This window comes from Triturus cristatus, chromosome 3_2 (assembly GCF_964204655.1).
Source record: "Triturus cristatus chromosome 3_2, aTriCri1.1, whole genome shotgun sequence".
Classification (NCBI taxonomy): Eukaryota; Metazoa; Chordata; class Amphibia; order Caudata; family Salamandridae; genus Triturus; species Triturus cristatus.
The window spans coordinates 1,223,725,428-1,223,749,959 of record NC_140584.1 but is presented as its reverse complement, the minus strand read 5'-3'; the positions used below and the strand labels follow the sequence as shown (position 1 = coordinate 1,223,749,959).

Here is a 24,532-nt window from a genome sequence, read left to right as displayed (position 1 = left end):
GCGCGGCTGTCACGTGTTATTAACCCTGAGGGATGGGTGCCCTGGAGATGATGCAAAGTAAATAAAGGCTGCTGGAGTCAATCCACGTCCTGTTACGCAAACGTTGAAAAGATATTGGAGGAAGAACAAGGTGTTGGAAGGCTCGTGTTTGTTCTGTCTGTCCCATGATGGCCCCGCCCTCCAAGTGTCAGAGCTGTAGGGGGGGGTGTTCCCTCCTTAAGGTATGATGTACTCCTTCAGTAAACTGAAGTAAGTTCACAGTGAACACAGGAGGAGCTCTCCCAGGGCAGCATCGACCGAACCATCACTCACACAAGGCATTTGTGACTGTCCCAGAGGTAAGCAGCCTAGATATCACAGGTCAGAGGTCATTTCTCAATTCTATGTTCATTCTTTGCCAAGCAGGGAGTTGAATCTCTTGTGCATTTTATGCGCAGCCGTGTTAATGAGGCTTGAACCCAGCTGACTAGCAACATAGCAATGTACATTAATCTGGGACCTGAAAACTATACAGTTGTGTACATTAATCAGGGCCTGTGTCATGATATTACATTCACATATTTACAAGTGCACTGCGCTCCACTAATCTCTTTAGGTTTGGGTTTAGATTCACAGAGAGTAGATGGTTTCCCACAGCACCTCAGAGATAGTCCTGTGTTTCTTTTTAATTTCATTAAGCATGGCTTGTGCAGCAGGGTGCTTTATTAATGAACCCAGACCTTTTCCTTCCATTTGCCAGTCTCATTGAGGCATTGAGTGGCAGCTTCATTGCAGAAAAGCCACCTTGGTGGTGATGGCCAGAAGTGAGTTTCCATAGTCTCCCCACATTGATTTGGGGAGAGGATGTGGCCTAACGGCTAGGGCGGTCAAGCTCAAATCTGAGGAACCAAGTTCTGGTCTCAGCAACGACTCTCAAGATCCTGTGATTCTGGGCAAATCACTTAAACTCCCTGTGCCTAAAAAAAAAAAAATCCTGTCCTTGTGTAATTTACTGGTGCTCTTGTAAAGTGCTCTCATACCTTTGGGTCAAGTTTGCACTATATAAAACTCTGGAGAAAAAAAATGTATATAGTCAATCTGGGAGAGGACAGGACCAGGGAGTGTGTCACAGTTTGAAATCATAAATGAAATGTTTGGTTTCTTCAGGTTTTTAATTTGGTTTCAGGTGCTATTATTTGTTGTGTTGCTGTGCTAGTGCAGATGTGGGTGATTGTCCAACATAACGTGCAAACACCCAAAGCAGTATTGGTCAAATGTCCACCTGAAGCTCCACCCAGAAGGACAGATGTTCACACAATGCAGCAAGGCAAGTTGCAGTGCTGATTAAAATTGAGAGGGCAGAAAAGTGACATATCTATCAAGATATGGTGCATTGCCGCTCTCTGCCTGCACTGGCACACAATCTGCAGCCTAGCACCAACGCAGGCACGCTTGCACCATGGAGCAACGGTGCCTGTATTACAGGCTACACTGGCACACAATCTGCAGCCCGGCACCAACGCAGGCACGCTTGCACCATGGAGCAACGGTGCCTGTATGACAGGCTACACTGGCACACAATCTGCAGCCCGGCACCAACGCAGGCACGCTTGCACCATGGAGCAACGGTGCCTGTATTACAGGCTGCACTGGCACGCAATCTGCAGCCTAGCACCAACGCAGGCACGCTTGCACCATGGAGCAACGGTGCCTGCACTGGCCCACAATCTGCAGCCCAGCACCAACGCAGGCACGCGTGCACCATGGAGCAACGGTGCCTGTGTTACAGGCTGCACTGGCACACAATCTGCAGCCTAGCACCAACGCAGGCTCGCTTGCACCATGGAGCAATGGTGCCTGTTTTACAGGCTGCACTGGCACACAATCTGCAGCCCAGCACCAACGCAGGCACGCTTGCACCATGGAGCAACGGTGCCTGTATTACAGGTTGCACTGGCACACAATCTGCAGCCCGGCACCAACGCAGGCACGCTTGCACCATGGAGCAACGGTGCCTGTATTGAAGTCAGGATTGTTCTTTTGCAGGCAATGAGAGATGGGGATGGATGTTCACTAGGGTGCAAAGGTGATGATGAGATTCTGGGGATTCACTTGAGAGGTTTTGGAGGAGGGCGGGTGAGTAGCAGGGGGATTGTATAATGGTAAGGAGAGGAAAGTCGAGTCAATCAATCAATCAATCATTTGAAGAGCGCACTACATACCCGGGAGGGTCTCAAGGCGCTGGGAGGGGGGGCACTACTGGTCGAACAGCCAGGTCTGGAGTAGCCTCCTGAAGGTCTAGGGTCTTGGGTCTGTCATAGGCTCAGTGGGAGGGTGTTCCAGGTCTTGGCGCCGAGGTGAGAGAAGGATCTCCTGCCAGTGGATGTTCTACGGATGCGAGGGACGGTGGTGAGTGCAAGGCCGGCGGAGCGGAGTTAGCGGCTGGGGATGTGGAAGGAGAGTCATCCGTTGAGGTAGGCTGGGGCGGTCTTGTGGAGTGTCTTGTGGAGTGCCTTGTGTGCGTGGATGAGGAGCTTGAAGGATATCCTCTTGTTGATGGGGAGACAGTGCAGGTTTCTCAGGTGGGGTGATGTGGCTGTGGCATGGTACCTTGAGAATCAGTCGTGCAGAGGCGTTTTGGATGTGTTGCAGATGTTTGATGACCTTGGTCGGAGCTCCCGCATAGAGGGCTTTTCCATAGTCAAGTATGCTGCTGACGAGGGCCTGGGTGACTGTTCTTCTTGTGTCTGTCGGGATCCACCTGTATATCTTGTGGAGCATGCGAATGGTGTTGAAGCAGGAGGCAGAGACAGCATTGATTTGCTTGGTCATAGAGAGCGTTGAGTCGAGGATAATTCCCAGGTTGCGTGCATGGTCTGTGGGTGTCGGGGGTGCCCCCAGTGCCGTTGGCCACCAGGAGTCATCCCAGGCTGAGGGGTTGGAGCCGAGGATGAGGACCTCTATCTTGTCCGTGTTCAGCTTCAGTCGGCTGAACCTCATCCAGTCCGTGAAGGCCTTCATTCCTTCGTGAAGGTTGGATTTGGCGGTGATGGGGTCCTGGGTGAGGGAGAGGATCAGTTGAGTGTCGTCGGCGTAGGAGATTATGTTGAGGTCATGCTGTCACACGACGTGTGTGAGCGGGGCCTTGTAGATGTTGAACAGTGTCAGGCTGAGGGAAGATCCCTGGGGTATGCCGCAGATGATCTCAGAGGCTTCGGATCGGAATGGGGGAGGCAGACGCTCTTGGTTCTGCCAGAGAGGAAGGAGGTGGTCCTTTCCAGAGCCTTGTCTTGGATCCCTACGGAGTGAAGGTGTGCACGTAGTGTGTGGTGGCAGGCGGTGTTGAATGCGGCGGAGAGGTCCAGGAGGATGAGGGCCACAGTCTCACCGTTGTCCAGCAGGGTTCTGATGTCGTTGTCGGTGGTAGCGATGAGGGCAGTCTCGGTGCTGTGGTTGCTGTGGAACCCTGACTGGGAAGGGTCCAGGATTCTGTTTTCTTCAAGGTATCAGGTTAGCTGTCTGTTGACGATCTTCTCGATGACTTTGGCCGGGAACAGAAGTAGAGAGATGGGCCGGAAGTTGTTGAGGTCTCTAGGGTCCGCCTTTGGTTTTTTGAGTAGGACGTTGATCTCGGCGTGTTTCCAGCTCTCTGGGAAGGTCGCGGACTCGAGGGAGAGGTTGATGACGTTGCGCAAGTGGGGTGCGATGGAGCTGCTGGCTTTGTTGAAGATGTGGTGCGGGAGTGGGTCTGACGGGGAGCCGGAGTGGATAGTGCTCATGGTCTTGATGGTGTCATTGAGGCTCACGTTGGCCCAGGCTAGCAGGGGGTCGTGAAGCCAACCCTGTGACTTGGTAAATCTGGGGTAAAAAATGTCACTTATTTTCTATTCTTCAATTATTGCGTAAGCATTATAAATATATTTTTTGGTTTGTGAGTTTGCTTTTTGATAAAGATATCTGTATTTACAAATAAATATATTACTAATTTCAGCTGAAGTGACTATTAATCAATACACTTCCCGGGCTACTTCCTTAAAATGTGTTAGATAAATTAATTAATTTAGACATTTTGATTATATTCTTCTTCTTTTCAGGCTCATGGGAGAGTCATTGCAAAAAATCAGATACTTGCAACAATGATAAGCATTTTCTTGAAATGAGTTCCTTATATTTAAACAGGGTTGTGACCGACATATAAAGGAAACCTTATATCAAAAATGAAGGTGTAAGTTCAATTTCACACAGACTGCAATTGCAGCTCTGCAGACACATGGGAGACCCCTGGTATACCGTTGCCCTAGGTACCTCAGTATTATATACTAGGGACTTAAAATGGTACCCCAGTATGCCAATTGTGGGATGTACAAAGTACTGACCGTATAATTTAGAGGAGAGAGCAATGCCACTGGGGTCTTGGTTAACAGGATCCCAGTGAACTACAAGCAAAGCACATTGACAACAGGGAAAAAGTGGGGGTCTCTATGCCAGAAAGATCCTTCTTTCCTACATATCTATTCTGAACCATTCATAAAAAAGGGTCCCAACCTTTATTCAAAGGATTATAGGATGATAAGTTAAATGGATGTGGGGAAAAAGTCTTAAATAAATTATTCTTAAAAATCTTGGAAGACTGCACTGATGATGAAGGATTGATATCCATAGACAAAGGTGTATTTAAATGTGTTCACTCTTTTGACATAGCAAGGGAGGCAATTGATTTGAAAGAACATCTTTTTTGCTGTTCTGTATATTTTTAGGCACCCTTTGATTAGGTGAATCATGAGATACTTCGGGCGGACTTGAAGAAGATAGGGATGCCTTGTGGATCATTATGTATACTTAAAGAACTCCATCAGGGAAATTTTGGCTTTGTGGAATTAGAGAAGGTTTGTACTCTATTCGATAAGATCAGGATAGGAAATAGCATAAGACAAGGCTGTGTGCTGGCTCCAACCCTCTTTGCATTATATTTAAAAGGCCTGCCAAATGTTTTAAAATAATCTGCCGTATTTCCCCTCAAGATTGGAGGGCTCCATATATCATGTCTGCTATATGGGGACGATTTAGGTATAACAGATATGATTCAGCGTGGGCTCCATCGGAAGTTAGATTTTTATCACGAGTACTGTAAGTCAAAGAAGCTAGTGGATAACATGGAAAAACCTAAATGTTAGTATTTGCTCAAATGGTCTTTAGTGCCTATCCAGATATTTGGGTATTTATTTTACATCCAACTTAAAATGAAAAACACATTGTGAGGGATTTAAAACCAGTGCTATGCTTACCATATGTGGGATTGACAAATTTAGGAAGGAGTATGATGGTCTTAATTTGTCACTAGTTATAACTGCTTTCACCACAATGGTGTAGTCAAAAGGGTTTTATGGTGCCGAATTACTGTTTCAGTGAGGAGTTCAATATGGTAAACCAACAATAGGACAGACACTAAGGCTGGAGTTAGGAATTACTTCTTGATTATGTCCTTTGGAGAGGGCTGTCCTCACCTTTTGGGATAAGCTGTCTAATGAGCTCAAGATATCCCAGTTCTGCAACAATGACATTTTAAGAAGTGAGAAGAACTTGGCTGCGAGTCTAAGGAAGCTCTTGTTTCCACTGAAAGAGAGATATTTATTTGGCTCTCCCAGTTGTGATATTCCGTTTCATGGTTCCAAAAAAGTCATGCGGGTACAAATGGCACACATTTAAAGAAAGAGTGATATTAAGGTGCCGATTACGATCCGGTAAAAACCGGGTACGAACCGTCGGTCGGAGCTTATTCTCCGTCCGACTCGTACCCGGTTGTAAAACAGTACAAACATGGAATTACGATTCGCACGGAAACACCATTTCCGTACGAATCGTAAAAAACACCGACCGACGAAAATATGCATACAAATGTGATCCGGGAATGCTGCGACGTGACGTCGGGACGCTTCCAGGCAGCGTTTCACGACCCAGGAATTACGATTTGAACCGACAGCAGTCCGGACGGCAATATTTTTACGGCACCCAAAAAGTGCCGGAAATGCGAAGTACGGCGCGAAACGACAAGAGTAGGTGGCCCGGTAAGCGCCGTACCCCCCCCAGCCCCCGCATGTATGCGCCGTACCCCCCCAGCCCCCGCATGTACACGCTGTACCCCCCCAGCCCCCGCATGTACGCGCCGTACCCCCCCAGCCCCCGCATGTACGTGCCGTACCCCCCCAGCCCCCGCATGCCCCCGCATGTACGCGCCGTACCCCCCCGTGTATGTACACCCGAGTACGTGTCGAACTGTACGTGTCGAACCCCCCCGTGTATGTACACCCGAGTACATGTCGAACTGTACGTGTCGAACCCCCCCGTGTATGTACACCCGAGTACGTTCGAGTCATACCCCCACCCGTGTATGTACGGTGCGTACCCCAGCGCTATGCGCTGGGGGTACGCACCGTACATACACGGGTGGGGGTACGACTCGAACGTACTCGGGTGTACATACACGGGGGGTTCGACACGTACTCGGGTGTACATACACGGGGGTACGGCGTGTACATGCGGGGGCTGGGGGGGGTACGGCACGTACATGCAGGGGCTGGGGGGGGGTACGGCGTGTACCGGGCACCTGTTTGGACGTCTCCATGGTTGCTATAGGAGTTCGGTGCGGACGGTCTTTTAACCATACGGTTGTACATTCGGACGCCCGGGACGGATCGTGATTCCCCGGTCGGACTTCGCTTTTCACGTTTGTACGGTAAATCGTCCGAGGACGTGTCGGACACTTTTTCCGACCCGAGGACATGTGGGGAATTATTCCCAATGCGACTCGTATGGGCTTTTTACCATTCGAATCGTGATTGCCAGTTTGTACGGCACTTGTACGATTCGTGCGGTAAAAAGACCGGATACGAGTCGTATGGGGATTTTTTTTACCGGATCGTAATCGGCACCTAAGTGTATTTTAACAAAAAAATCAACTGCAGTTTATTGGGCTTCATGGCAAAATAATATGGTATTCCCTAATTTATTCGAATTGGCCAAACCTGTTATGAGGCAGGAGCTGCTGCGGTTTTTAATGGGGGTAAACCCCATGCATCTACGGGCAGCCAAGGCTAAGAGATTAAAGACTAATGATGTTTTATATGACTGTGGAATACACATTAATTCTAACAATAAGCATTTGCTATTGGACTGCATGTTTCTTTAAGGGATTGTGGGAAATTTTTAAACCAGTTTTAAGTAAATATGGAATATTGAGCCGGTGAGTTTTAGATGTGACTCGTGCAATAGGCATATTTTTTTTTAGGAAGTAGGATGATATGGGAATCTTTTTAATGGGTCAGAGATACATGTCCAAAAAAACTTATTTATGATTCTGCCTATAAGAAAGTAGACTATACAGATTGGCCTGTCAGAGATAATTTAAGCCATATATAGACCTCATTAGGAGAAGGATGGATTTCTCCCTGGCATGTCCTACTCATATAGTTACCAATATGGAAAGTGATAGTAACATAGGGAGTGTTTTTAGGATTTGAGGGAACTAAAATCAGGGGTCATTGTTTCTGTACCAAATGGCTTATCTTTTTGTCCATTACTAATACACCTAAAGACACTGAGCAAAATACTCATTTTTTTAATCCTGATGCACCAGTAACTTTTGCTACCAGCCCCATTGTGATGACTGGGCCTCTCTCTTCAGAAGAAGGGTCTTAGAGATGTTTTTGATTTATGAACCAAAAGAGTTATGGTAGGGTCAGAGACTGTCTCATTACATTTGTATGGCTATTGGGACTATTTTTCTTTTTTGCAGCTCATTTCTAATGTACATCATTGCTCATGAACTCTGTTGCCATACAACCTTCCGTTTGTTGTTCCTTACGGTTGGAAGGATGGACAAAGCAATTTAATTGTTGCATTGCAGCACACCAGATTGTATGATAGTCTAAACTGTTGCATACTCAGGAGGTGTGATACTTGTAGATTGTATGTGTTAGCACTGTCAGTGCACATAGCAGCTTAAAGCAGTCTGCACATTTACTAACCATTAGCACCAAGTTAGGTTTGTTTTTTTCTGATAATTTTCCTTTAAAGTAAAGCACTTAAAATCACAATTATTAGGAATGCTCCTAAAACATGATACAAATCATTCATCATGATAGAGCATTAGAACAAGTGATTCATCTTACATAGTTTTACAGACTGAGGTTATAAACCTTTAGGAAGCGGTTTCATAGCAGTTAGGGACTGGATATTTAATTAATGATAAACAGTCAGTATATAGCACCATAAGTCATAGGTTTGCCTGTGCAGTCACGAGGACCCCCCATGAAAGCTAGGCATAATAATTAATAGAGCATCTTCCCAGGGGGCCGTCTGGATGACATATCCATTCGATCCCACCCCCTCTATCAGGGTCTAAATAAAAATGAACTGATCACACTGAGTGTTATATATTGGTGCGGGACTCTTTTATCTCACCCTTATAAATCATAGCAAATCAGTTCCAATTTGTGGTATCTGCATTATCATAAAGCAAGATGTGATAAGTTCAGGCCCCTCTTCCTCTGTAGGATCCCCACTGCAAATAGATAGCTGCGTACCTAGACACTACTAGAGGGGAGGTGTCACTCGACAAATCTTTTAGGGCTTCGTGGTATTGCTTTGAGCCTGAGCAAAGGCATAAGGGATGTTTCCAATTCTTTCTTGGCCTTGTCTAAGCAGGTCAGCAAAACAGTACATGTGCTAAATTTTCTTTAGTTTTCAGATGGTACATGATATACCAATAATCTCCAGGTTCACCGTTAACATTTTTTCATTTCATCCTGTGAGCTCCAAGATCTAGGATGCCATAGCGGAATTTTAGATAGAATGACTTAGCCAACTGTGCCTGAATTGCACATTTCGAATTGTGGACTAGGTGTGATATCCAAAGATTGCACTGATAGTCTTTCCAGCCTTGTATTTGGTGTAGAGTAGTCAAGGAGTAATCCCAAAAAATAATCTATAGTCACTTTTTAGATAACATGGACAGATAATCAGGGCTAGACCAAAAGGATCTTAAACCTAACTTGGTTAGCCAAGCCTCGACTTATCAGACCCACGGGAAAGTATGGTCGGTATCAATCTTCAAAAGTTCCTTCAATCTCTCTCTATAAGGGGCTAGCTCTGGTACAGTCCCAATAAAGGAGAGGTTTGAGAGATGCAAGATGCTCTACTCTTCTGACAGCTAGTTCATGGACCTGTGGTACCAGAGGTGTTCTTTTGGAAAGGTCTAAAAGTGACCTAATGAAGTTTTCACCTAATGACAATTTTCCAACATTCTCTGTTCCCCAGAGCTCTGAGCCATGGAAGGGTGCTGCCCGTGCCTTAAACTAGCACACCTCAATGGCTTGAGAAATGGCTCTGGATGACATAGCGCAGTGGCTAAACTTAATCAGCAGTAGGCCATGTTGAAGAACGACTCTACGCTTTTGGATATGTGGAGTCCATGATAGCCACCTATCAATCATTACACCAAGATATTCAAATTTAGTGACTCATTCAAGACTCCTCTGCGACAGACATAAATAACTCCCAAAAGAATTAAGGGGTCAAATTATCATGTACTTGGTCCTTTTGCATTAATTACCAAGCCCTTACCTTCACAGTATATGTTACATGTATCAAAGAGTGAATGCAGGCCCTTTGAGATTCGAAATATGAGAAGGCTATCATCTGCTAATGAAAGAGCAGGTAATGGGGCCCCATCTAGCTTAGAGGAATCATTAATATACTCTGAGAAAATACCTATGACATTGATCACATACAGTGAGAAAAGTGTGGGCACAAGCAAATAGCCATGTCTAACACGCTTTCTAATTCAGATGCGATCAGTTAATTCCTCCTCTGGTACCCAGCTTAGTTGGGCAAAGTTGTAAAGATAGAGCTGTATCATTTGGATTAGGAGATCTGGAGGAACACCTTGCTTCCTAAGGGTGTCCCAGAGCATCCCCCTAGGGACTAAGTCCAATGCTCTTGCCCTAAAACCTGTCTGGTAAGGTGACATGATCGTATTGTCCTCCATCCATTCTAAAAGCCTATAAAGATTTTGCTTAGAATAGATCTTGTCAGGATCAGAGACTTTGCCCTATTTCAGGGTCAGTAAGGCCGACATTGTCTCATCCTTAGTGAATGGGGCAGGTATTGGCTTGGCCCCAGTTGGGTAAGTGTTCTGCAATATATAAGGGAGTATAAAAGAAGGATCTTCACATCAGGCTAACCATTATAAAAGACCAAAGGTACAATGTTGTACACAGTCACCCACTGAATCATTAGTAAAACTAGTATTATTAATGTACAAATGCATACAGTTCTAATATTAAAGATACATAGGTTATGGTGGTTCGCGTTACGTGACACACTAGCTGTAACAGTAAATTGTTATAATAGTGTCTCTACATGTTAAAGATTGCCTATTTTTTTATAAGATCTTTTATTGGGTACATTGACAAATCAAGTAGATCGATATATCACACCAGCTGCAGTAATTCCATCCAATATATGTATCAAGATACAGCTCCAGAGAGAAAAATCTTGGCCTCACTGTATCTCTTTATCCTGACATACATGAATTGTAATATTTCTGATCATATCGACTTCTGAATACATTACTATGAAAGCAATGCATGGACTACCTCTGTAAACATTCCACTGGCCCCAAATCGTCTCCCATTTGCGGGGGCAATCCCAACCCTTATATATTATCCTCTCTGCCACCATGCACCAGTCCAAATCTCGTTTCAAGTGTCTAAGGAAAGGTGTGGGGGATGTCCCCCACAAACAGGCTATATTTTGTTCTGTCCCCTCACACAAATTTAGGAGACACCATTTAGATGAGAGGATCAAGTCACCACCACAGATATCATGCATACACGCCACTACTGATTCCCAAAAGACATGAATCACTCCCACGCTCCCAAATTATGTGGAAAAAGGTACTTTCCCATCTGCACTTTGGAGACAGGCCGGGTCGGGTCTTCCACCCATCTTGACCATTTTGTTACAGGACAAATAGGCTCTGTCCAGTATTTTGGGTTGAGCTAATCACAACCTTGCTTTGATTGCCACCTCTTTCAGTGAGGCTAAGGTTTCTAACTAATCTTCATCTGTGCGCTCCCCCAGGTCTGACTCTTAATGATTTCTTAGTTCAAAGAGCATGTCTGGGGAGTTATTATTCAATTTTCTGTACATCAGGGAGATTGCTTTCTGGCTCATATGCTCGTATAATATTCTATCTTCTAGTGGTGATAATTGCAGATGATCTCCCTCCCTAGGGATTGCTGTCTGTAGGGCATGTCGGTTCGGCAGACAGTGAAAGGTTTCCGTCACACCACGAGATCATACTGCCTCTGCAGGTTAGAGAACGGCAAGACTGCACCGTGTTCCACAGTGGTGAAGACTGAGTAATCCTGTGTCCCCAACCAAGTTTCTTAAGTTGGACCATAAATGGTGAGGGTCTCGTATGGGATAAGTGTTTTGGCGAGGTATATAATGCTCGCAAGTAGCCCCTGGTGATAAAATAAAGTGATTCATGCAATAAGCTGGATCGGCAGCGGGTCGATGCACCCACTGATGCTCTGATAGCCAGTTGTGCCACCCAATACTACTGTTGTATATCTGGTAAAGCTATGCAACCATCATTCCAGTCAATTGTTAGTTTGTTTGGTTCTATGGGAGGGGCGCTCCCATTCCATAACAAAGCTCTCTATGGATTTAAAGTAAGTGGCGGGGACTGGGAATGGTGTATTGTGCAACACAGAGAAAGTGAGGTAATACCATTCTTTTTGAACAGGGCCACTCATCTCAGCAGGGAAAGTGAAAGAGACCTCCAATGCTGGATGCCACTTATCTGTATTGGTTTTTCCAGATTGTTGACGTTAAATAAATAGGAGTTAGTGGTGACATAGATACCCAGGTAGAAAAAACCATGAAATTGTACACGTTCCACACAGCCCAGAGGCAAAGCTGGGGCCCCATAGTAGAGAGCATACATTGTTGATTTCAACCAATTTCTGATAAATCCTGAATATTTTCCAAAGGCAGTGAATACATCCAATATTCTATAGATGGAGAGTTGTGGAGCCACTACATATAGCAAAGTATCTACATAGAGAGACACGCAGTCTTCCCATTCCTCTGCCCAGTACAAGCCACATATCGGAGGGTCCATACAGACCGATGCTGCGAATGATTCGAAGATCAAGGCGAACAGTAGCGGCGAGAGAGGGAAGCCTTGTTTGGTCCCTCGCTGTAGGGGGAACTCCCAGGAGTTTTAGCGTTCACACCCACTCAGGCTAGGGGATCAGTATACATAAGATGTACCCATGAGATGAACTTGGGGCCGAAGCCCATCCTTTCCAATTCCATAAATAGGTACGTCCACTCAACAGTGCCGAAGTACATTGAGGCAACATGCCATAGGATTACCGCATCTTCTTGGATTGTATCTATCTGTTTCAGAACTCCATGGAGTCGCTGTAGGTTTAGGGCCATATTTATGCCTGACAGGAGGCCAGACTAGCCTGAGTGTATTCATTCGGTGATTATTTGTATCAATCAGTGAGCCAATAGTTAAGTGAGGATTTTGACCTCAGCATTGAGAAGGGAGATCAGTCTGTAGGAGGAAGACTTTCTGCTGGCCTGCCCTCTGTATGGATCACTACTATAGAATTGATTGGTTAGGCACCCCTATCTCCTGACTCTCCATGTACATCTAGTGCAAGTATGGTTTTAACTTTATTATGGATTTTGTGAGTTTGTAAAGTTCTATCGGCAGTCTGTTAGGCCCCTGTGTCATGACATAATTTATACTTTGAATCAACTGGACTATTTCTTCCTCAGTGTGATCGCTTTTCATAAATGCTTTTCCAAGGTGGAGAGGGTTGGAAGTCGTAACTCATGGAGAAACTGAATGTGATTCTTTCACAGAAGCTGTGCAGGCTGGGGAGTAGAGGAGTACATCATAGTCAGCAAAGGCATTTGTGATATCTTGTGGGTCAGCGAGTTGTTCTCTGCCCTCCAAAAAAATACTAGTGACCCATTGACTCTCTCTCTTTTATCCAACCATGCAATGAGCTTTCCTACCTTGTCACCAAGTTTGTATATGTGATGTTGTGTTGCTCGATGGCTAGTTAAGCAGCATATGTCATTACGTCTCTGTATTCTTGTTGTTTGGTGTTGCTCATATTATCTGCACTCAACGTATATTCAAGAGAAAGAATATCACTCTCAAGTCCCTCCACTGAGGCCTTCATCTCCTTTTCGTGTCCAACAGTCGGGGAAAGTGCAAATCCCTTGATGACCATTTTATACGCCTCCCAGAGAACTTGAGAGGACTCTTCTGATATCTTGTTCTCCTTGGAATACTGTTTTGTGGCTTTCTCATATACCTGAGATCTTAAGATGGGTTCATCGAGATTCCTTTTTGTGTTTGTTGCTTATCTGGACTATAGATTAACCTCACAAGGGAATGCCAGATATCTCCTAAGCCAGATGGCACACATCTCGAAAACATGAAATATGGCAGGCCGGTGTTAGGATAAAATCAATTCGGGAGAGACTATCATGTGCTTCCGAAGAAACATGAAGATTTGTGCAATGGGGTTCTATGCCCGCCAGACATCCACCATCCCCAGGACTGAAAGAAAGTCTGTCAAGGGGGTTCAGGAGGGGGCAGTATGATGTTGAGGTAAGCGATCTGAGGTATTACACATTGCTGTAATACAATCTCCCCCCAATAATTGTTCTCCATCTGGGAGTTCAAGTAGAAGTTTACTTCATTCTGGAAAAGTGATGCTATGTAGAGCTGGTGGAATATAGACTGACAAGATATTTATTTTTATACCTTCCCATGTCCTCAGGAGGGCTACATATCTACCTAGCTCAATCCACCCACAACTGGTTCACGTTCAAAGGCAGTTGCTTGTTGTTGAAGTAATATGCCTGTACCTCTGGACCAGGAAGTAAACCCAGCATGAACCACCGCTCTGTACTCCAGCAGTCTAGGGCTTTGCAAATATTACCTTCAAGATACATTTCTTGTAAAAAGATTACACACAAGAGTGTCTTTTGGAAACTGAAGCACTATCCCTCATTTGATTTTGTCCCCCAGTCCATTTAAGTTAATATCAGAGACAGCCCGTACCTCCATTATTAAAAAAAAATCACACTGTCAATTACAGAGATTACATTTGAATGGCTGGCTAAGCTTGGATCCAGCACTTACAAGCAGGCAAAAGTATATGATGTGGTGAGACACAGTTGGTACCCTGTCAACGAGTGAGTGAAAGGATAGTGTCACTTAAGAAACCTTATGCCCTGTCTCTCCCATCCCACTAGATTGTTGCTATTTACTAGAAAGGTTTCATGAAAAAACAACCCCTCTCCCCGCCTTGCAGCTTGACGAACTTAAAACTATCCGCCCTCCAAACTCTGCCCATCACCACAACACATCTAATAGCAGAATTGTGGACAACCTAGGGGCAGATTTACAAGCCCCTTGCGAAACATTTACGCCATCGTTGCTTCACTTCTGTGACGCAGCGGCGGCGTAAACCATGCACCATGTTGCGCCATATTTACAACGTGATGCATCTAGGGAGATGCGTCACGTTGTAAAGCCCTGCGCTACATTAAACCTGCATCAGGTTTAATGTATGCAGGGTGGGCGTTCCGTCGGAAAAGGCCTCGGAAAAGTGACGCAGTAAAATCTACAAGATTTCACTGAGTCACTTTTCCGACGCTGCTGCATCAAAACCCTGCGCCTGCTTGAAGCAGGCATAAGGCATGACGCAGCATGTTCGGTATGGGCAGCCCCTGAGCATTGCTGGAGTTGCATCATGCTTGCGACACGACTCCAGCAATGCACCACCCTTATGCCATCAGATGCGTCACGCATCTGTTTATCCTTGCGCCATGATGCGCTGCATTGTAAATGCGGCGCATCTGTGGTGGCGCAAGAGTAAATTTGCGTGACGCATCTTTCCTGGCGCATCCCTGCTGATTTGCAGTGATGCGCCAGGAAACATAAATCTGCCCCCTAGTGTGTAACTCTCCACACCCCAGAAACAAAGATTAAGAAATACCCTAAAACCAAGCTGTAGAAGGTCATGCTTGTACGATAATTCAATTTGGAGCTTCACATCACAGTTAAGTTGCCAGCCCATTGTGAAGGTCTTCCAAATAGGTGATACTAGTGCACAGTATCTACCATACATCATAAACTACAGTTGGTCAACAAAATCTAATTTTGTAACCCTGACCACTCCTAACCACCATCTCAGGCGTTGGGATAAGTTCTGTGAGGCGTGTCCTGGTGATGTCTCTGCATTTTCACTGTGGCGGTCTACAGCTTGCTGTTTGGTTGCACTTTTGGAGTGGCATCTGTGTCGCCTCTACCAGTCCATTGTGCCATGTTTGCCCACAATTATCCTTTCCTCCAGCCACTCACAGGTCTCCTCACAGGTTTAGAAGATCTAAGTCTTTACCTCCAACTCCAATCTCAACCGCCCCCAAAAAAGCATTGAATATTTTGCAGCTTTGTCTTTCAACCCATTTTTTATTTCCCGTGAGATGCACTATGAGCCATTTGTAGCATGAAATCACAGTCTCTGAAACTCAAGATGTGGGCTATTATAGGTCAGGGAGGGGTCCCTCGTCTAGAGTGTCCTCCTGGGTCTTTGTGGGCCCATTCAACTGAAAAGTATTTGGAAATTCCTCAGGGTTGCAGTCCAATAGGTACAAGGTCTTCAACAAAAAGGTCTATGACAGGACCTACTGCATCCTCTGGGATGCCCAACATTTTCATATTGTTGCGCCGAGACCTACCATCATGATCTTGCAACCTGGCCTCCATGATTTTATTTCCTTACTGTAAGTCTCAGATTTGTGTCTTGAGGGTGTGGGCATCTTGCTGGAGGATGGTTGCAGTGTCCTCCACTTCTTTGAGTCATGAACTTATGGTACAGAGATCCACCCTTAACAAGGATACTTCGTTTGTGGCAGAGTCCAGGCATGTGTCCATCAAGAATCATACCCCCTGGATCGCTGCTATAATATCTTGCAGTATAAGGGATTCCCCACTACTGGATGATGACCTATTGAGCTGTGCCTGTTCACGGGTCTTGCCTGTGGGACCTTAGTCCTCTGAAAACACCTAATGGTCCATCTTCATTTGGTGGGCACCATGCTGGCATTTACTACCCGCCCTGTTGGCACCTCTAGGTGACAAGAGGAAAGGGGAGATACTGAGGCCAAGGTGTTACTCACCGTCGCCTGCCTATGGGTGAAAATTACACACCACACGGCCTGTCAACTTTCTCACCATGGTGGCACCACCCCCTTGCCAACACAGGCACACTTGTCATCAGTGATCTTATATTCAGCACCACCTTCCATCTCAGGTAATATTTGGGTAGAGATTGTGAGTTGGTCTCCCAGAAATCAGTCACAAGCCAGTGAGCTGGCAGTCAGCAATAATTCTGGTGTAAGGCCAACTGTAGGAAGGTATATTTACCGATCAAAGGAGCCCCTGCCAGGGAGTACAGTACGTCTATATGGGCACTATGCATATGGCTAGTATTGTGGTTTCAGTGTTCAGTGAAGTGCAGCCCATGTTCCCACTGCTCATCCGATTATTAATGCCATCTTTATCCGGCCGCAGAAAGGCCCCATCAATGCCATAGGCTTTTGCCGCACCACTTCTCAACAGTACCGCCTGAAACACGGGGCCTCAGCTGCTCGCCTGAGTTGTGCCTGGTAATTGTGTATAGGCATGATGAGGCTTCTCTATTGGTGCCTACCTGGGATTGCACCTGCCTGGGCAGGCGCACCGGAGCAGCAATACTCACTGTGGGGAGGTGACCATAGGCTGGGGCTTTCGAACCTAGAGCCAGCGGCTCCTCACATCTGCAGCGGGGCTCTTTAATAACAACAGTTGTTGATAAATGCCAAGGATGTCACTGCAATGACTCAAATACAGAGATGACCCAAATCGAGACCTGTCCCTGCCAGCCCCAGGAGGCCAAAGCATGGCAAGTGCACCTCATTGATGTCTTCACAAACTCAAAGTGATACATGGGTTTGCCTCAATACTACATGCAAAGCGATGCCCTTGCATGGGGTTAGGTGATGAATAAGTGTGCCGATATGCAGGAGTCTGCTGCTGGATGGCAGAGTCAGTATTTGAAGTGGCCATTTCCATTGTTAGTTTGCCACACCACCTAGAAGTACCTATTTTTTGTTAGTAACTTATTGAGTTTTTTCTATCATTACTAAACAACTGGAAGGCTGAATGTATGGAATGAATTAGATTAAAAATAACATTATTTTACTTAAAAGGATAACCACACTGTCTGTGATCATCTTAAATTCCATGAGAAGAATTATTAAATTGAATTCTTCTATATAAAGCAAAGTATTGCCAGTCCTCGTGACCAACCCCACACTGTGCATGGTCTAAGGCCCATGTGCTGCTTGGGGTTGGTTGCATGTGTGGGGTTGGCTTCAGGACCTGCCCATAAGTGCATCAGGGCTTGGATTTATGAATTTTAATTAAATATTATGCAGCCTTCCTCCCTTAAAGGAATTTGCCCCAAGGATGGGTTCGCTGGAGCTTTTCCAGGCTAGGGAAGGGGGCTGTGTGCCCCTTTCTTAATAAAAATGAATACCGGCACTGGAGTATGGGTGGGCGGAATTTGCGAAATCCACTTTCGCAAATTATCACGAAAATGTTGAAAATTATCGCAAACACGCGGAAATATCACGAAGATGCGGAAGTTTTTTTCCCGCATGTTCGCGAGATTTTCTGCATGGTTGCGGCTCGCCAACTTACCCATGTGGTTGCTCGCGGGCGCGGCCATCTTGTTTTCAGTTGTCTCGCGGTGCATGATCGCGAGAAGAAAGACGTGATCGCGCGACGCATGACGTCACTGTGGGCCCGAACTGTCGCGAGACAGCGCAAATGGCTAAAAACAATACAACATCTCATGGAGAACGCGACCGGATCAAGAAAACTTGTCGGCGAACGCAGGGATCAGGTAAGGCGATCGCGCGCGCGCGAGAATGTATTATTTTACAGCGCGAGCAAGAAACAAATTATCGCCAAGCTGCGGAATGCGGAAATTTTGATATTTTCGCGCTTTCCGTGGAACGCGAAAATGTCAAATCATCGCAATTTCCGCGAACGGAACAAAATATTCGCCCAGGCCTACACTGGAGGAGGGCTTTCAGGGGCCTCTTGAGGCACATGGAGGAGGCTGGTTGGCCCCTCCCCATAAATAATAAGATTGGCCTCAGGGTGGACTGGGAGCCATGGACCCTCCCTTCCCATACAAATTGATTATGGCCCTGGAAGGAGGCTCACCAGGGCCTCTGGCGGCTTGAGGAGGGGAGCCACAAATCCATCCTCCCCTTTATGAACACAACCTCTTGGTCCCCCCATCCATGAAGCCTAGAGTGTCAGATAAACCCTACCCTTCCCTTATTATCTTTTAATTTTTAAGAGCTTCAGGATTGGGGACTAAGTCCCTGAGTCCTGTAAAGGATGGCGGCAACATTTTTCTCATGTTGGTGTCAGATAATCAGAGTGCTCACTCTCGCTAGAGACTGACTCCCCTGAGAGCGAGATGGCCCGGGGTTAATTCAGTCTCTCGGCCAATTCAAATGCTCTATTTTTAAATTGGCACTCCTGGAAGAGTCTGGGAGACTCCTATGAGCTTCCTGCCAAATTAGGTGTAATTCTTTTTAGCAGTTTTTGCTGTAACCTATTTTAAAGAAGTCTTCTTTTCTCTTGGCTCCTGCTTAAATGAAGGAGTCAAATGACATCCCCAAAAAGGTTATGAGTGTTAACCCCTTCGTTGCCAGGCTTTTCCCCCAGGTGCCATGCCTTTTTTTGGCTATTTGGGGTAGGTCGCGCTTAGGCTCCCATACTTTTTTGCCCACATCAGGTATCCACGCCAAATTTGCATCTATTTCTTCCAACATACTGAGTATTCTAAAGGTAGCTAGGGTTTGTGGATTCCCCAGGGGGGCAGAAAGACTGGGATTTTTTGAGGGGGTAGCACATGTTTTTCTCATTATGTGCAGCCCCCACACCTCTTATTAAAAAACAACTAGTGTCTAGTAGGCTTTCTACCCCCCCAGTAGTAGATCGGAATGACATGCCCATTTTGGGGAGCCACTACAGATTAAAAAATCCCTGGTACCTAGTGAGCTTTCTACCCTCCCTTGGGGGCAGATGGGTGCAAGTGCCCCCATCTGCCACCAAGAATGGCAGAAATATGTTTCCTTTGATATTGTGGGTGGGGGCATGGTCTTGCCCTTGGCGAGCAGCCGCTATCCCTCATTTATAATTACAAAAAACTGGTGTCTAGAAAGACTGTCTTTTTGTTTGGAGTGGGTGCATTGGCATGCCCATTTTGGGCATCCCCCACCCCTATGTTTTCTGAAAAAGAGAATCCCTTGAGCCTAGTGTGCTTTCTGCACCCCGGGGGAGTAAATAGGCGGCTGCTGCCCCCTATTGTCCCCCAGAGTGCCCAGAAAGACTGAATATGCCCAAATTATTCGGGGAGAGCAAAGGCCCTTGCCCAAAGGGCTGCTCCCACCTCCCTGGTGGGGAAACATGCATTACAATGAATCAATCACAGTGCATGCTATTACAAGGCATGCATGCCATTACAACGTAAGTGCCATTGCAACACACTGCCAAAAATGCATGTCATTACAATGCATATGCCTTAACTATGTATGCCTTTACAACCTATTTTGTTGTAAATGCATGAATGATAACGGCATATTGCTTTACATGTAAGTATAATGTAAGTATACATGGTTAAGAGTGGGAATAGGTTTTGGGGAGGGAAGGGTCATTTTAGTGTTCAGGGTGGGTATGGGTTTTGCGGTGACAAGGGTAATTTTAGAGTTTAGGGTGGGTACGGGATATTGGGGATGGCAAGGGTAATTTTAGGGTTGGGGGGTATGGATTTTGAGGTGACAAGGGTAAATTTAGGGTTTGGGGCGGGTATGGGTATTGGGGTGGTAAGGGTAATTTTAGGTTTTAAGGGGCAATGGGGGTTAAAAAAAATATTTTAAAAAATATATATATATATATATATATATATATATATTTTCCACTGGCGGTCGCCAGTAGATAGTTATAGTTAGGACCGTGTTTCCATAGGAAATCCGCAACATTCTATTTGGAATAACTTTAGCGCCGATTACGAACTGCGTAACGTTGGCGTGTGGTGCGTGAAGCGCACCGTGCGCCCACTGTGCTTGCACAGTGCGCAAAGCTCACCGTGCGTGCACGGTGAAAAACCTTAAAAAAAATATATATTAATAAATACATAACTTAGCATTTAAAAAAACGTACAAATTCACAGACAAAACCATAGGTTTCACACACGTTATAGTTAAGAATTAGCATTTAAAAAACCTTGCAAATTCACTTAAAAAACCATAGGTTTCACACATGTTATAGTTAGCTGGACATTTCACTCGTAAAAAACCAATGAAATTCCCCCGTTATAGTTAGTAAAGGGAACTATAACTTACGCGACCGCAATCCAGTGCTGATGACGTCAGATATTACATCACTGATGACATATGTGTCTTTCTGTAAAATAAATATTTATTAAATATGTATAGCTAAAGGTTAAAGGAAGGAAAAATGGGTAAATAAGTCTCTAAATACAGTGATGTAATATCTGACGTCATTAGCACTGGATTGCGGTCGCGTCAGTTATAGTTCCCTTTACTAACTATAACGGGGGCATTTCATTGGTTTTTTACGAGTGAAATGTCCAGCTAACTATAACATGTGTGGAACCCATGGTTTTTTAAGTGAATATATTATCTACTGGCGGTTGCCAGTAGATAGCTATAGTTAGAACCGTGTTTCCATATGAAATCCGCAACATTCTATTTGGAATAACTTTGGCGCCGATTGACGAATCCTCGCGAAATTTTCAAAATAGGTGGGGCGCTCCGCTCCTACCCTGAAAGTCTTGGGGGGATTCATCTAGCGGGGGCTGAGAAAAAAAGGGGGGTCCCAAAACGCGTTTTTCCCATGCAATTTTCCATAGGGACCTTTAGTCCAAGCTACAGCCCGAACGGCTGAACAGAATTACTTGAAATTTGGCAGAGAGGTAGTCCTCAGGTCAGGGATGTGCCTTTTGCATGTCTGGATTTAATCTGTTCAGTAGTTCCTGAGAAAATTGCAGTTAAAAGCATATATATATCTATAGCCGCGCTCCGTTCGCATACGGTAAAACATACCGTACGCGCACGCAGCCGTGCGCGAGCCTAATTCTGATTGGTGGTTAGATGACTGTAAACATTCGAATCGGTCGAAATCAGGAAGTGTCGGCCGCCATTTTGTGTATCTCACACTGATAAACAAAGGTGGAGAACGTGAAAAGGGTGCAAGGAAGAGAGTTGCAGACCCCGGAGCGTTTGTCAGGGGGTCCAAGAAGGACCCAAAAGTGTGAAAAATACATTTTATATTTTTTTTTTTAAATCGCTACGTGCGTGTACGGTAAGCTTACCGTACGCGCATGGCGGTAAAAAATCATTAAAAAAATTAGAATTAAAAATCACATTTAAGTGTTTAGATATTAGGGGTCTCTAAAAAGAGCCGTTGTGTTTATTGAGTGTTTTTAGGTACCTACAAGTAAGTACCGATGCAGAGTCTAAAGTTCAAGAGGAAGACTCTGTTGCCTTCATCTGTGAAATGTACACTGTTTCCTCTATAAATGCCTTGCATGTTGTAACGCAAGTTGTTGTGGTATGTAGAACCCATACCATAGTCTCTGAGGAAAGCAGAAACAGACTTATTGACGTGCTTTCTTGCTTTGTCAATTTGTGGACGAAATTGGTTGAACTAGTTCCACTTTTGCCTTTGGCATATATTAGAATATACAAAGGCAGTTTGTGGAAAAAGCGACATCAATTGCACAAAGGTGTCCTTAACAAGCATTTCCAGACCTACCCCAGTTAAAGTGCCTAAGTCATTTCCACCACAGTGCACAATAATAAGGTTAGGCTGTTGGAGATGTAGAAAAGATTTCACCAAAGGCATTAATTGGTGCCACTTTAACCCTCTCTGACCAATCCATTTAATGTCTACATTTGGCAAAGCAAGGTCTCTCACCATACCTCTTTTTTCTGCATACTTTTCACTCCAGAAGACATAGCTATGACCTACAATCCACACTGTGAACATCTTCCAAGGAGATCTGGATGCACTCAGGAGGTGTCTTTCAGTAGAATGGCAATATGAAAAATAAGACAGTTGTAAAATGAAGGCATACATACTTTTTTTTTCATAAAAAGAAATCATTGGCTGATTCAAATCATTTTACAGTTAAAACTAGGCTGTATGTTAACATTTTTAGAAGCATGTTTTGTATTGGTTCAGAAAAATGTGTTCCCACAGAAGATTAATTTGGATTTGCTGTTAGGTTTGAAAGGTCAAGCACTCTTGCTCTTTGGATTTGAAACATTGTGTGCTGAACTTCTGACCTCTCTGGTCACACCAGTGTTCCATGGTCTGTTGCTATGCTAGCAGGTAGAAGTCATGTTGGGGGAAGGGATCATTTGGAAAGGGTTGAAATTTGCAACCAATAGAAATGTGTGATTTCATTTGAAAAAATGTGGGAAGCACTGTGATTTGAAGTTAACATGTATATGTGTGAAAAAAGAGAGGGAAACATTGCCATTTACTGGTTCTGGTGAGAGGAGAGAGGTGTACAGCTCTGAGATTCTGGCTCTGATAATCTGCTGTTTGAGTGCCACATTTCTTTCTCTACTAACTAATTTTAAAGGTGAGTTATGAGTTTGAGAGGGGGTGTATGTGGTCAATTTTGATATAAATAATAGAATTGTGATTCTTCTTTTAAAGTTGTGTTTTACATTTTATGTTTTGAAAGATATTTAACTGCCTTGAACTTGTAAGATATTATGGAGTATGTCTTCACCATAAGTTAAGGTGTACTGGTATCACTGAGGAATACTGTTTGCTGCCTAGAATCAAACTATGAGTCTGTGTGCACACAGGAATTGATGTCAGAGATTTTATTTGTGCTGGTCTGGTTCTGTAAGAATGGCATTTGTAGGAAAAGGTTAGCTTGTTTTTTGGAACTGTGATGGTTTCAATTCAGCATAAATCAGTATCACACAAATGGGAGGCAAATGCTAACACATTTAAAATTGATATAGTAGATTTTGCTTCTAATCATGCAATGGGTGAGGTTGGTCCTACATATACAAAACTCCAATTAACCCTTGCCACACATGTACTTTTACATATATTACTACAATGTTTATGCTGTTATGGATGCATCCATGCATATGTCTCTTGTAACTGAAAATACGCAGTCTGCAGAAGCAGACTCTTAGCACACACCCAGCTGTTTATCCTGTAGAATCATGCTTAGTATTCACAACTGAGTGGTGTTTCAGGTAGCAGTGAGTAACGCAAATACATTCACCATCATCAAGGCTCATTTCCTTTGCTGGAGTGTAGTCAGTCACGCAGGTTACACATGTTCATGATTTCAAAAAGCTGTTTGGACATGTGCTCTTTTCTGTTTATGAACACTGTAATGAAAATGTGTCAGACTGTTAGAGTACTTATCACTTGCAAAAAAACAGTAGTAAGTGTGCTTTGAAGTTGGCAATCAAATTTCGTTTTCTGCCTAGAATTACACCATGAGTCTGTGTGCACACAGGAATTGTTGTCAGAGATTTATTTCGTGTTACTCTGGTTCTTTTAGAATTGCATTGGTAGGAAAGGGGAAGCTTGTTTTCTTGAACTGTGATGATTAGCATTCAGCAGAAATCACTATCTCACGAATGAGAGGTAAATGCTAACATATTTGAAATCAACATGGTAGATTTTCCTTCCACTCGTGTAATGGGTCATGTAGTTGCTACATGTTAAAAAGTCCTATTAAACCTTACCACACATGTAGTGTTACATATATGTTTCCAGTGTTTATGCAGTTATGTAAGGGTCCATGCAGATCTCTTTTGCACCTGACAGTAGACAGTCTCCAGAACCACACTCTTAGCAGAGAGCTAGCTGTTTGTCCTGTACAGTCATGCTTACTAATCAGCACTGTGTGGTGTTTCAGATAGGAGTGAGTAATGGTAATACATTCAATATCATCAAGGCTTATTTCCTTTGCTGGAGTGTAGTTAGTCACCCAGGTAACATATGTTCATGGTGTCAAAAAGCTGTTTGGACATGTGCTCTTTTCTGTTTCTGAAAACTATAATGAAAATGTGTCAGACTGTTAGAGTACTTATCACTTGCTCTACCACAGTAGTAAGTTTGATTTCTAATTGCTAATCAAATTCTGTTTTCTGCCCAGAATCACACCATGAGTCTGTGTGCACACAGGAATTGTTGTCAGAGATTTTTAATTCGTGTTACTCTGGTTCTTTTAGAATTGCATTCGTAGGAAAGGGGAATCTTGTTTTCTTGAATTGTGATGGTTAGCATTCAGCCCAAATCAGTATCTCTCAAATG

The 24,532-nt window shown here is 44.5% G+C and overlaps 1 protein-coding gene across 3 annotated transcripts in view; it reads left to right on the top strand.

Moving 5' to 3' along the window:
* The first annotated feature begins 225 nt into the window (after positions 1-225).
* LOC146859510 (CD5 antigen-like) overlaps positions 226-24,532 on the top strand; it is a 956,076-nt gene continuing 931,769 nt past the window's right edge. Inside the window, exon 1 of one of the 3 annotated variants that reach the window (XM_085650220.1) lies at positions 226-338. The gene's annotated coding sequence lies outside the window, so the exon portion shown is untranslated. Of the gene's footprint in view, positions 361-24,532 lie in introns of all 3 variants that reach the window. The other 2 variants (XM_085650222.1, XM_085650223.1) reach the window with 2 other exon arrangements.